This window comes from Hippichthys cyanospilos, chromosome 1, assembly GCF_059441005.1.
Source record: "Hippichthys cyanospilos isolate Australia breed blue-spotted pipefish chromosome 1, RoL_Hcya_1.0, whole genome shotgun sequence".
Taxonomy (NCBI): domain Eukaryota; kingdom Metazoa; phylum Chordata; class Actinopteri; order Syngnathiformes; family Syngnathidae; genus Hippichthys; species Hippichthys cyanospilos.
In genome coordinates, this window is record NC_142369.1 from 14,600,149 (window position 1) to 14,613,106 (window position 12,958).

At 40.3% G+C, this 12,958-nt stretch overlaps 2 long non-coding RNA genes across 2 annotated transcripts; one reads left to right on the plus strand and one right to left on the minus strand.

Annotated features, from left to right (window-relative positions):
- The first annotated feature begins 323 nt into the window (after positions 1-323).
- LOC148429368 (uncharacterized) lies at positions 324-12,579 on the plus strand. The gene is made up of 3 exons (XR_015867537.1): positions 324-570; positions 1,889-2,235; positions 12,269-12,579. It is a non-coding gene; the product is annotated as an uncharacterized LOC148429368 (long non-coding RNA).
- LOC148429369 (uncharacterized) lies at positions 3,347-8,037 on the minus strand. Its single transcript, XR_015867538.1, has 3 exons — positions 5,306-8,037; positions 4,248-4,344; positions 3,347-4,129 (listed from the first exon to the last, which is right to left on the minus strand). It is a non-coding gene; the product is annotated as an uncharacterized LOC148429369 (long non-coding RNA).
- Positions 12,580-12,958: the final 379 nt, after the last annotated feature.

Below are 12,958 nucleotides of genomic sequence, written 5' to 3' on the forward strand. Positions count from 1 at the left end.
CGTTAAATGGACACTCCTCTTTCTAAATATTAATGAAATCGGTAATCATGAAAAGAAAAATACATGTGTTTACCTGGTGACATTCCTGTAAAGTAAAAAGAAAACAACAAAACAAATACAGTAGTATTAAAGACTAATAAGGACACTGGTATTTGCCATTTTGAAGACTGACTCATTGTTTTTTTCCAAGTCCTTACTGAATATTTGAACTGATTAATTCGATAGACAGAATGGAAAATTATTGTGTGGTATTTTACTGCAACAGTATCAAACAGTGCAACTACAATGCTGGTCTGCTATTGGTCGGCGTCTCCTCACGGAGATGGTGGTCTGCTGTTGGTCGGCATCACTTGTTTAAAATGGCGGAACGGTAAAGCTTTGTTCGATTGTGAGTGGTTACAAAACCGTATTTATAGTGCATTTTACTGCTTAATTCAAAGTTGAAAGGGTTAGCCATGGGTCCTAAGATTGCTAGTGATGTTAAAGAGAAGTAAGAAGATTATTTACATGGAAACAAATCTGGAGATAACCCTTATTAGGGAATATGGGCATAACAAGCGCCACTCAAAGGTAAATAAATCATTTCTATTAGTTTTTATTTATGATGTTTTTCTGATTGTATACATGTACATTATACATACTTAGCACTTACTATACTATTTTGGTACTAATTTTCAAAGTCAAGTTTATTGTCAATTTCTTCACATGTGCTTGACATACAAAGGAATCGAAATCGCGTTTCTCACTATCCGCTGCGTTTGACATGTACAATAACAAAGTGCAAGTACGCAAGACGAGAATCATAAAAACTAGATTCTTATCTATAGTAATGTGCAGTATGTCAGGGCTACTTTGCCTAGTGTCGCTAAACTAATAACTAAAACTAAAAACTAAATACAAAAACCAGGTAGGGCAAGAGTACCTGAAGACAAGACATAAGTAGCAGCATATGAGAAGACAATCCAACAGTACGAGACAAAGCAAGACAACTCTGACTGTGGTTGTCCCAGTTGTGTGCATTTGAGGTAGTTGTTATAGTTCTAAGTGTAATCGCTAGTGCAATAGAAGTATAATTATAAATATAATTTTTTAATATGTATGTACAATTTTGATGTTTTTACCTGGGGTTCTAAACGCATTAACTATTTAACATAGGTTTGGATTGGCCGTCATACGACGAATTCGCCTTACGACCCCAACAGCGAAACGGAGTAATGTCGTAACACGGGGGCCCACTGTATTGTTATTACTTTTCAGGCATATCAGCATAGAAATAGGTCCTGTTCCAAAACGCCCATAGCGTTCCAGCACCTAGCTACTGAAGATGTTGCAGTGCCTTCAGGGCATGGTGGAGCGGTGACAGCTGTGTTGTAGGTGACATGTGTCGTGACTCCCAGGCTCTCTAGAGAAGATGGGTCACTGAAAACTACATTCAGTACAGCCTCAGTCATGCATCACTGGAGACTCGCATGCTTGCATACACACATGCGAATGCTTAGACATTTTCCTTGCCACATGCTCACTAATCTTCCCCCCTCGCCATCTTATCCTTAACACATCATTTCCCTACACCTGACCATCCTGTTCCAAGGCTTCATTAGATGATTATTGATTGCTTCTTTTCCTTCACATCCGCTGCAGCTGCATAGCGCGAACAGGATGCGCAGATGCTGCCACAACAGTCATCAAAGAAATAACAAAAAGATAGGTAGGAGGGTATGTGAATATGTGTTTACGGATAAAACAGAAAGTAAGATGCTGTCAGGTCTAAGCGCACTCATTGTTCTCCGCATCACAAATAGGCAGGAGTTTATCAAGCTGACTTTCAGCCAACAAAAAGACGGGGAAACAAGCATCAAAACCACATTCCACTCTTATTGAATTGCAGGCAGCTGCAGGGGGAGAACATTTGACAGGATAGTGATCCCCTTCATCCCGCTCACGACAGAGCGTCCTGAAGAGGTGGGCGTGAGTGAGCCGTCTTTGTGAATACCTGATGAAGCACGGAGGGAGTGGCGCTTTTCTGTCCTCCTACTGGTCCAGCCCTCCCTCCCTACTGCCTCTCATCTAGCTCCTGCAGTCAACAACCGCACGCTCCACCAGATTGGCTTCCCACCTCCTCGCGCGACAATCCCTAGGGGGTTGCTTTGGCTAAACAAGGGATTTGAAGATCTGAGGAATAAACACAAGAGACCGACGCTGTCCTCAGAATAGTCGTGCGAATTTAGGATGAAGGTATCGACTAGTCATTTTCAGTTAATTGTATGTTCAAGGGAGGTAAGGGGTGTGGGGTGCCGGTGTTATGACTCATTGCTGGCTCCTAATTGAAAAGCGGCAGGAGGCGAAATGGCCGCATGAATGCACACCTATCAGCTAGTCCCTGTAAAAGAAATGTATGCGTAAAAGCTATTACTGCACACCCGTCATTATGTTTGGAAAGTAATAATGCCTGTTGTGGCTAAATCATTAGACGATTGTCTAATTATTATGGGGCAAAATAATTGAGTAAAGGAGAATGACAGTTTGTCATATTTGTTCAAACTTGTCAATATGACCTGACAGTAGTACAGCTCAAAAATGGTCTGTAATGAATAATACATGAATAAATTTTGGTAAGCTATGAGCTAAGCAGATTTTAAATCACATTAAAATGGCTTGATCTCATTTCTATCACAAAACCTGCCATTTCAATAGGGGTGTGTTTTATATGTTACTGTACATTGCTGTTAGTTGCAAAATTGTCTTTTTTTATTGTGATCAAGTTAAGGACACATTGTTTTTGATAACTCAACTATTTGTGTTTGGCAACTACTCGAGTTTCACGTTATACCTGACAGCCAGGCCTTTGCTGACCTTAATCGGATAGTGGGAAAATTGTGTCGCTTTTCAACCCAACTGTGCTTGTATCTCGCTTCATTTTACAAATTTGGCAGACTCAGTGACTAAATCCTAATTATTTTCCGATGTCTGCGATGACCTTGACATTTTGTTAACATGTTGTGATGGCTTTTGCCAAGTGAATTAATCTTACATCTTTCATTGAGACATTGTAATATAATCTGACATGATTTGTTTTTGAGTCTGTTGTGTGCAGATTAAACAAGAACAGAAAACGCATCAACACATTTTCCTCATTAAGATAACCTACCGTGCTGTTGCATAACACCCTAAACACTTCACTCTTGGTGAGAAGAACCACAACAGGGCACGTGAGACAAAACGTGACGCAAATGCTTCTCGAACTGGCTACACGCCATGCGTCATTTTCAGAATGTGTTGCTTCACCTGGGGCTCCTTTATGGAGTGGAGGGGGCAGCAATTTGAATACAATGAAGTTAGGATTACCTCAACTGCAAAGAAAGGCTTTAATTAGAAAAACGAGACAGAGAAAAGGGTGACTGTAGTCCCATAACCCAAATTCACATTCTCTAGAATGGTAATTCCCATTCACTATGCGGTGGCATGCTAGACAAAGTGGAGGGCATTACAGACAGTTCCAAATAGCAGTCAATGTCTTGTAAAAGTTCCAGGCCTCTGTTAGAGCAGGTGTGACCAAGTCCGGTCCTCCAGAACCACAATCCAGCCCGTTTTCTATAGTTCCATTCAACCAACACACCAGATTCAAATGATTAGCTCATCAGCATGTTTCGCAAAATCCTGACAATGACCCTGATTTTTTGAACCAGGTGTGTTGGTTGAAGTAAATCAAAACTTTGATGTTTGCTTTGTGGCTCCCGATGACCAGTCTTCGCAACCCTTGCGTTTTGGGAACAAATAATGCCATCTATGTCAGCTTTATTTGCTGACGTTTAGCCTGAGTTTGAATGCTGATTAATTCTGATTCTGAACACAGCAACATCCCTGGTAACAAGGTGTGCACATGTATGCAACAACATTATCATTGTTTATCCTCAAACCCACCCAATGTGAGAAAATATATTGATCATGGTTTGCGTGTATGTGTGTTTGGAAGCAGCATTTAAAAGTGCAAGCAAAGTGTGAAAAATTTGCAACTTCAGAAGGTGTTGAATGTTGGTGCATTGTGAAAGAAAATAGTTTGGCCACGGATCACAGGAACAGTAGAGCTCTTTAGCTGACAGTCAGCACAAATAAGAGAGGTGATGAAGCACTGAAATAGAAAGAGCAAATGGGGAGGTGACCATGTGTTGGTGTTACAAAGACAGACAAGTGTTAATTGGCTGCATTCTTTTTTTATTATTATTATTATTATTTATTTAATTACTTACAGTAGGTTATGCCCTGCGATTGGCTGGCAACCAGTCCAGGGTGTCTCTCCCCAACTGCCCCAAGACGGCTGAGATAGGCACCAGCAGAACAGTGACCCTGGTGAGGAAAAGTGGCTATACAGGATGGATGGATGGATGGATGAATTACTTAACTTATAGTCTTCAGTTGTGATAGCACTCATACTGTGATGATCTGGTATTTCAAAGTACACTCATTCATTGCTTTTAATGGGAAAGTTGCCCCTGCCAAAATGGACGCCACGTCAGTGTGCTTTTTAGTCTGTTTATCTAGAAGAGAGCAGCACAAGCCGGAAACAATTGATCAGTTTTTGTTTGCTACTTTTGGAACTGGAAAATGTAAAGGGGCATTTTGAGTGGATTGGCCACTATTTTTAGGCTGAATTTGACATTCATTTGTCAAGGAATTCAATACCACCACACCATCAGTGGTTTGTACAGCTAGAAATCTTCAACTTTGGAATTTCTTAAAAGAACTTTAAATAGTTTCAAGTGAGTGCTAATTCTGTGTTAACATTGGTTATAATGTAATTAGTCCATTTGAAAAGGTGTGCATAGACTTCTAAAGTTCTCTGTAAGCCAGTCATACAGAGCTGTTGGAATAGCAAAATTGGGCTGAATGGAAATTTCCATAAATATTATAATAACAATTTAATATAAAATAGTGAAAAGAAAGACATGAGGTGCCATATGTCGTAAAAATAATTTAATATCAAATAGTGAAAAGACAGACATGAGGTGCCATACGTCGCCACAAAGTTGCAATGAGAAATTTATGGTTTCGTCTCAACTAACGCCTTTAGCAGAAAACCTTTGTACAGTATTTAAAGATGTGATCTTTTTGACAGTGTGCATGTCAATTGTGAGTGTTTTCTTTCTAAAAGGCTGCGGGTTCAACCTCGAGACTGAGAAGTAAAATACCTCATAATGATATAGTGAAGTGCGCTCTTTGCCTTTCCCCTGATCAGTCAGTCGCCTGTCCAGATCAAGTTCGCACTTCAGTGTGTAAACACAGCAACAGAGCGTAATGTCATACTCACAGCCGGATAATCTCCCCCACAGCCACCATTATTTCACTTTAAACGCAGCCTTCTTTCCCCTGCATCGACTCCGAGAATTGTCTGATCCCTGTAAGCAAAAATAATCAACGTCAGAAAGACTGAAAGGATGAAATCAATGCTCCCGACACCCTCATGCCGAGATTGGGGATTCAAGCATTGTGTAATTCAGTGTTAGCCGTGTGAAAGACAAGGCGACAACAAACCTCTTCAGAGGCCCCAGTCGTCACGTCACCCTTCAGGCTGCAAGAAATGGATGTGCTTCATTTCGCCACCCGTAATATCTGCGGGGGCACCTTCCCAGCAGGCACGTGTTGCTCTATTAAAACTGTCCATCGTCTTTTTTCGGGCGACCTACAGGAGGCCTGCAAGTCGAGGGAGCGGTGCGCTGTCTCTCTGCGTCACGACTGCCTGACTGCACAGCAACCGCATCGAAGTTTAAAGCGCTGCTCGCTGCAGTCAACGAAAGCAGGATTCTTATCTCATGGGGTTACGGACAAGCGGTCCGCTAGGACCACGTTGACTCAAGTTTCCAGAAGGAATGTAAACACCTCAAAAAATGTAAATTTAGGTAAACTATTCAACTCAGTGAAGAGTCTCCAGGAAACTAACCAATCCCAGAAATGTTTTCACACTAAAGTCTGAGCCCTTTTGGGACACTCTGTTTTCTTTTATGAAATATTATAGTTGGCAATATAAAAACATTGCTAACAAACAACAATTAGGGGATCAAAGGGTCTCGTGTATTCATTTGTCAGTATGTGGCAGTTACAAACTGTAAAAATACCACTTTTAATGAAGAGGCAACAACAGACCACTAAAACAGACAAAACTAGAGACATTTGTTACCAGAGTTGTTCCATACCACAAAAGCTCGATTAGCACTCTCTCTACAATCACTTTTTTTGACAGCTGAGTTTCGTTTTTATATAATGTCTCTTCTGCCAAATAATAACAAAGGGAAAGGAGCAAGTCCCATTCATTTTGTGCGTTTTCACTACATTTCCCTAAGAAAAAAAACAAAAAAAAACACGTCAATGGAAGCCCATTAATGCTGTTTGGCGCATTGAACAAATATTTCTATGAATATGTGAGATGCCCTACTCCATGATTGGTCATTAAACACATTTTGTCAACTGCTGAACGTGATTGAGTACAGTACCTGTTTTGTAGCCATTCACCTATTGAGTCTTGAATGCAAGAATATTTAATTTCCCCAAACCTTGTTTAAAACTGAAAAAACACATACACACATATAAAAATGTGTTCTACAGATATCACAATGTAACACTGACATTGTTAACATACAGTCTTACTACATTTCCCAAAATTCTAATGCAGGACTTTTTCTATTTCCGGTACGACATGAACGCAAACATGAATATAAAAGGAAATAGGAAGGATTTAATTAAATTCCCTTTTAAGTTGTTTATTATACAAATCGCCTTTATGCTTGTGTGATTAACAAACACATGGCTTTAACGATTAAACCGCTAGGTCTGGTCACCCTGTGTAAAATATATAACCCATTTTGCCCTCTGTACATCCATATGTTGTGACAATCACTCATGCGACTTAGTGTGAAGCACTAATAGGTAAAACAGGTACAAGTGTGTCTCTCCGTGTCATAAATTTACATGATGTGTAAAGCTGATTATCATAATACTGTACACGTTTGAGGCAAAATAGCGACGATCCCTCAATGAAGCACGAGTGGCAGAGGTGGTTGGGTATTGTAGACCTTTGTGGGTGAATGAGCATAAACAAGACAACCCGCTGCCTGGTTTGGAATTCGTTTGCAAACTTGCACCAGCAGGGTGTAAAGAAAAGGTTTGCACATTCACCTCACTTATTTATCCATGCAGAAAACAAAGATGCAAAATAGTGAGGGGTGGGGAGGTGGGGTGACATCGGCCTAACATGAAACATCTTTCATAAGTGGACCATTGGTTTTAAAATGAGAGTGCATTCCGTAATATGAAACAGAAACCTACAGAGCAGTATCTTTACACTTATCATTTTTAGTTGAATGCCCTGAATTACAACCCCTTTGACTTTTTTAATTTAAAAACAAATTGGGTGGGGTTTTTTTTGTTTTTATTCATCCCATTTTTTAAAAGAAGAATGGCTAACATCTGCTATTCTGTTAGGTCTCACAGCTGCCCTAAATATGTCATGGCGGCACCAACACATCTCCCTGCGGGCCCGTATCCTTCCCCATGCTGCACCAGCGAGAACATCTTCGAAGCGCCTCACACCCCACGCCCCACCCCTCGTCTTCCCATGCTTTTAACTTGCAGCTGAGGGCATTTTTTTCCCAGGGAACATCCCTCACCACACATGATCAGACTTCTCTCCTGCTTTTAAATGATGCAATCTTCTGACTTTGTGAACTACAGAAAGCAATGGTTCACACATGACGAAAATAGGTTAAGGTGACTTCATTATGTTCCATACGTTACAAGATCAAAGCTCTCTGATCTTATATCTCTCTAGTCAGGGTTAAAGTAACATGGCAACCATTGAGAGAAAACAAATCTATTTTGGGGGTCTCTAATACATTATCCGCTATTTTAATACAAATTGCATGAGGTTAGTACACTAAACTGTACTAAACCCATTCCATGAAACACATAGAAAATGGCAGCAGTGAGACTGCAAGAGTAGGAGAGAAGAACACCATTACTCCCCCAATGCCTCAGACATAAATTAATTGGTAGATATTATGTCAATAGTGGCAGGCAATTCATTTCAGACCCGGCCTTCAATAATACCACCCCTATCACATCCTGATTTTACAAATACAGGTGTGTGTGTGTGTGTGTGTGTGTGTGTGTGTGTGTATATATATATATATATATATATATATATATATATATATATATATATATATATATAGTGTCTCACTCACGCCTTCAGTGATGTTAGAAAAAATACCCATCAGAAGCATATGCTCAAAAGCTCTAAAGCCCTCCCCTTTCTCGCTTGCTCAACATCATGTTCTCTACGCTCTCAAGTTGTGTCCTCTTTGCTCGCTCAGCTTGGCACACACATTAGGAATTTGCCACAAAGCCAGCAAATCAGAGCTAGACAAAGTTCATTGATTTACTGTTTGGTTTCTAATTAGATTGCTTGTTGCCGTTCAACGGGAAAAAGCAAACAAGATCACGTCATTGTATTTATCATTATCTTTACTGTATTGTCTCATTTGATAGAATTACATTGTTAGTTTTTGATCTTTCGGTCTTGTTTGCTTTTTATGGGTGAACGGCAACAACCAATTTAATTGGAGACCAAGCAGTCAATCAATGTACTTTTGCTAGCTCTTGATTGGCGGGTTTTGTGGCGCATTTTTAACGTGTATGAGAGGGCACAACTCGAGCGCGAAGAGAACTAGATGTAAAGCGAACAATGAGGTTTTGAGTGGACAACATGTTTTTTCTGTGCTCAAAATCCGTCGTTGCTCGCTCAAAATATATCATCGCTCGCTCGTTTCTTTACTCATCACTATCCTTGCTCACTTCAATATATTTTTCTGTGCTCAAAATCTATTCTTGCTGCGTTAAAATCCTCCATTGCTTGCTCGCGATTGTATAATTCCACAAATCTCTGGCTGGGTCATACCAATAACCATAAAAATGGGACTCATTGCCTCTCTATATGACACTCAGTGTTAAGGTTTGGAATGGGGGGACTCATAGTCGGAAAAAATGGGGCGAATAAGGTAATAAATGGAGTTCAGTGAATGTGTTCACAGAAGCAGAGGAGGCATTGAAGGCCTTGACCCCATGCCACAGTCAATTCCCAACTGCTGTTAATTCTTAAAAGCAAACTGCTAACTCCCACAAGTGCCCCTGTGTTTATTTTTAGCTCAGCCGAAACCAAACATTGATCTCAGAGCGGGCCGGGCGGCGAGGGGCGTAGCCTAACTAACCCGGCTGCAAGCAACTTTGCAGCTCTCACTCGGCAGGATTCCAGTTTACCCATCGCAGCTGGAGACCATTGTTCAATCAGCTTGGCGAGGGATGCGGCAAGGCCCGCTGCTTCTGGCCTTCATCAAGACAGGCAGGGATAATGTTACGGCATATGTTGGGGGGGTGGTTATCCTGTAAATAAGCGGTACATTAGGTAGCTTGGGGGTGGGGCGGCTGCACAATCACCTAGGTGGCCTCTGATTGGTTTTCCTTCCAATCTCTGTGGCTCCCTGAAGAGAATCTTGTGCTGCAGTGTCTGCCTTGGTGTTTTGCTTTGTTCTCTTTCCCCACTTTCTCCCTCAAAGGCTCTTTCTTTATCATTAATCCTGCCTGTGTTCATCGTATACTGATGAGCTAGATGAATCCCAACTCATCAGTGTGTACACTATAATGCTATTGCACACAGAAACCGTTACAGCACATGTTAATCATGCACATTAGTGCCTGGAGCTTTCTGTAAAGTCTCTGACGATTCCCTAGTGTTTCGCTCCCACATTGAGACTGAGCAAGCATTGTTTCAGGTAAGCACACTTGTGCAGTCACTCATTTGAACAAAACACGTTAATGAGATTTTTGGGAAGAGGCTGGTGTTGAGTTCTGTTTATTTACCTCGATTGGTTATACAATCAAATAAAACAATTTTAAATTAAAAAAAAAAAACAGGAACTCAGAAATTAATGACGGAAAGGAGGAATAGATTAAAATACCCCTAACAATTTTTGCAACAAATGTAAATACAGTATTGCAAAAATAGAACATTTTTCACATAGTGGATGCACACATTTTCAATCGCTTCAAATCCGGACTTTAGGGCCTAGATGCACCAATCCAAGGTCAGAAGTCATGAAGGGTCTGGGCTTTGGTATGCACCGTATAAAAAATTAAGAAAACATTGTCATTATCTTATCATTTTGACATTAGATCACTAATTGGCCGGTGGCTAGCGAATCATCGCAAAGGACATAAATGGGAAGCACCCAACCTGGATAAACAGTAAACTAACGAAAGCCCTGAGAATTTGGCTCAGTTTGAACATCCATCGTCCATAAAGAGCTTTCTAGTTTGTGTTTTGTAAGAGCGAGAAAGAGCAACTACTTCCGCCAATTTCACACATGTGCAGATGATAATTCATCAGTGTCTACTGTTATTTTTTCCAGCATGACGTGTTGACGGTTGGGCCTACTTGACAGGGGATATGTGTCGATCATCATTTGCCGCACATCAGATTGGCTTTTCGGGGCTTTTGGTCTAACTGTGGGACCAAATCAATAGCCGGTGGCCCTGTTATGAAAATAGCTCACCAGTGATAGGACATTGTGATATCCAAGGTATGTTGTAGAAGTGAAAATGTAAATGACAGTCTTCTTGAATACACCATGCACTTACAGCGAAAACACAAATGAGTTTTTTCTAGTCATGTGAAGCATGGACTATTTCAGAGGCATTGTATTTTAGGCAATATGTGATGTATTTTTAAATAACTTGATTAAAAGCCCTTGAAACTAGCTGAGGCTGCTTTGTAAATGAACAAGATAAATGAGTTTCTGAGTTCAGGTGTGTGTGTGTGTTTTTTTAAAGACAGTGCATGTTGAATTCCTTGAGGAACGTCCTCATGACAAATTCCCCCTTACACTGACTAAAAAGCGTATTGAGCTTATCAGCATGACCCAGATAGATGGTCGACAGGCGTTTCAGAGGTTGCTCCTTGGCAATTCCACTAAGTCATGCCCACCAAAGAAAAATGCAGGTATCCTGCAGTGTTTCATCAGGTTCACAAGACCCCCTGGCCCCCCTGATAATTTCCTGTTACCATGGTGGCAAAATTACAGCACCGGATAGCCTAAAGGTAGACGCTCGAGACAGCTTTCTTTGCAATACATTCAAAAAGGATGCCACGTATAACCTCGTTAGAAAACGCCTTCTGTCACAAAATAGGGTGAATAAGGTAATAAATGGCAGCAGTGAGACTGCAAGAGTAGTTAACACCAAGATCCGCTGGTCTAACGTACCCAGACTGGGAATCTAACCTGCCCTAATGAATCCGGTTGCGAGGTGCCTCTTGAAGCGTGCACGAGACGAGTTGAGTACAAAGTTTGCTTAAAGGGATGCACAACTCCAGCAGCCCGGCATGTCGTGCCACCCTCTCGGCTGAGTGATGTGAAGGAGAGAGAGCTCATTTTTTGACTCTGAGGCGAACTACTTCTGACGCTAATGAAAATGTTGCCCCAAGGCGAAAGAACAAACTCTTCATCTCTGAGGACTCAAACGCATGCAAATTGACATCACCGTGACTCGTATTACAGACCAGACATTGACCCTGCACACAAAGCAAGTCTTTGGAGAATATCTGCATATATAAAGCCAAAGAATCAGAAAAACATAAGAGGCACACATTCAACAAAATATCCACTGAAATCCAGCAATGTTCAATCGCACTTGTCACTTGTAAGATTGAGTTGACTTATTGACCCATGTTTGAGTGACTGTTGGAAATGTTGCATTGTAGAATTGATCCATTTCCCTTAGGGTCCAGCATGGTAAATATTTTGTTGGAGCAGTAAAAAATAAACACAACAGTAAATATTAGAATAATGACATAGACTGCAAAGAATTAAAGCATTTTTGCGTCATTATTGATTGTAAATAGGTAGTTTCTCCATGTTAAAATGGTCGCAAGACTGAAGCTATTATTAGTCTGCCAATGGTAATTTACATTTTTTGGGAGCACTATACTCAGCGTATCAAAAAAGATTGCAAATTACTTATGATCAACTAATAGTAATAGTTATAGTGTTTTGTTTTTTTATCATGTTAATTTAATTTTCATTTTATTTTTAATGCTTTCTGCATGTGGATTAGATCTGTTTTTATGCCTCTTGTGCTCGGGTTTTTGGGAGTTGAAAAAAAAAGGTCAATAACACTATGAAATGGACACTGATTGGCTGCCATTGTGTTTGGAATAACCTGACAGGTGCCTGCTGTGAGTCAGAGGGCAAGTCCCGGAGCAGAAGAAATACACGATGATCAAAGAGCCTGTGAGAGTTGTCGGTCCAATGAATGGTAAATTTAAGTTTAAAAAACGCCCTCACGGTACCTTTGATAAAGGCAGAGTAATGTGCATTCTAAAAAGAATTTTACTTCACAGAATCCGCTCAAGTTTAGCCTGCTACATAAATGCAAAGCACCCAGCAGCTCCTTCAGCCACAGCTAACAATAGCAACAAAGATGCCAATGTAGCGAGCCATAGCAGCCAGCACTTGGAATTAGTCCCAAATACAACATACTATATATGGGTAAAACTGCATCAGTTAAAGTCTGTTTAATAAAATAAATGACTGAAGCAACTATTTTGTCACTGTATTTCAGTGTTTTGATCTGCAACATATAACACATTGAACATTTTCTCGTATTTTTTTTTTAGGGGAGATTAAAAAGAAAATAATTAGATCAATTGATTACAGACCTGATTAATATCTGTTTTTTTTTAATCACATAACAACAATACACTAAAGTAAGATGGTTTTCCATTATCTTTCATAGTTTTATGTTATTGTGCCAGTAAACTGAATGAATGGTATGAAGCCTAACCCTTGAAGAAATGTTTTATCCGCCAAACTGCAGACGTGCAAGTCAAAGTAACGAATTGTCACAATGACAATTT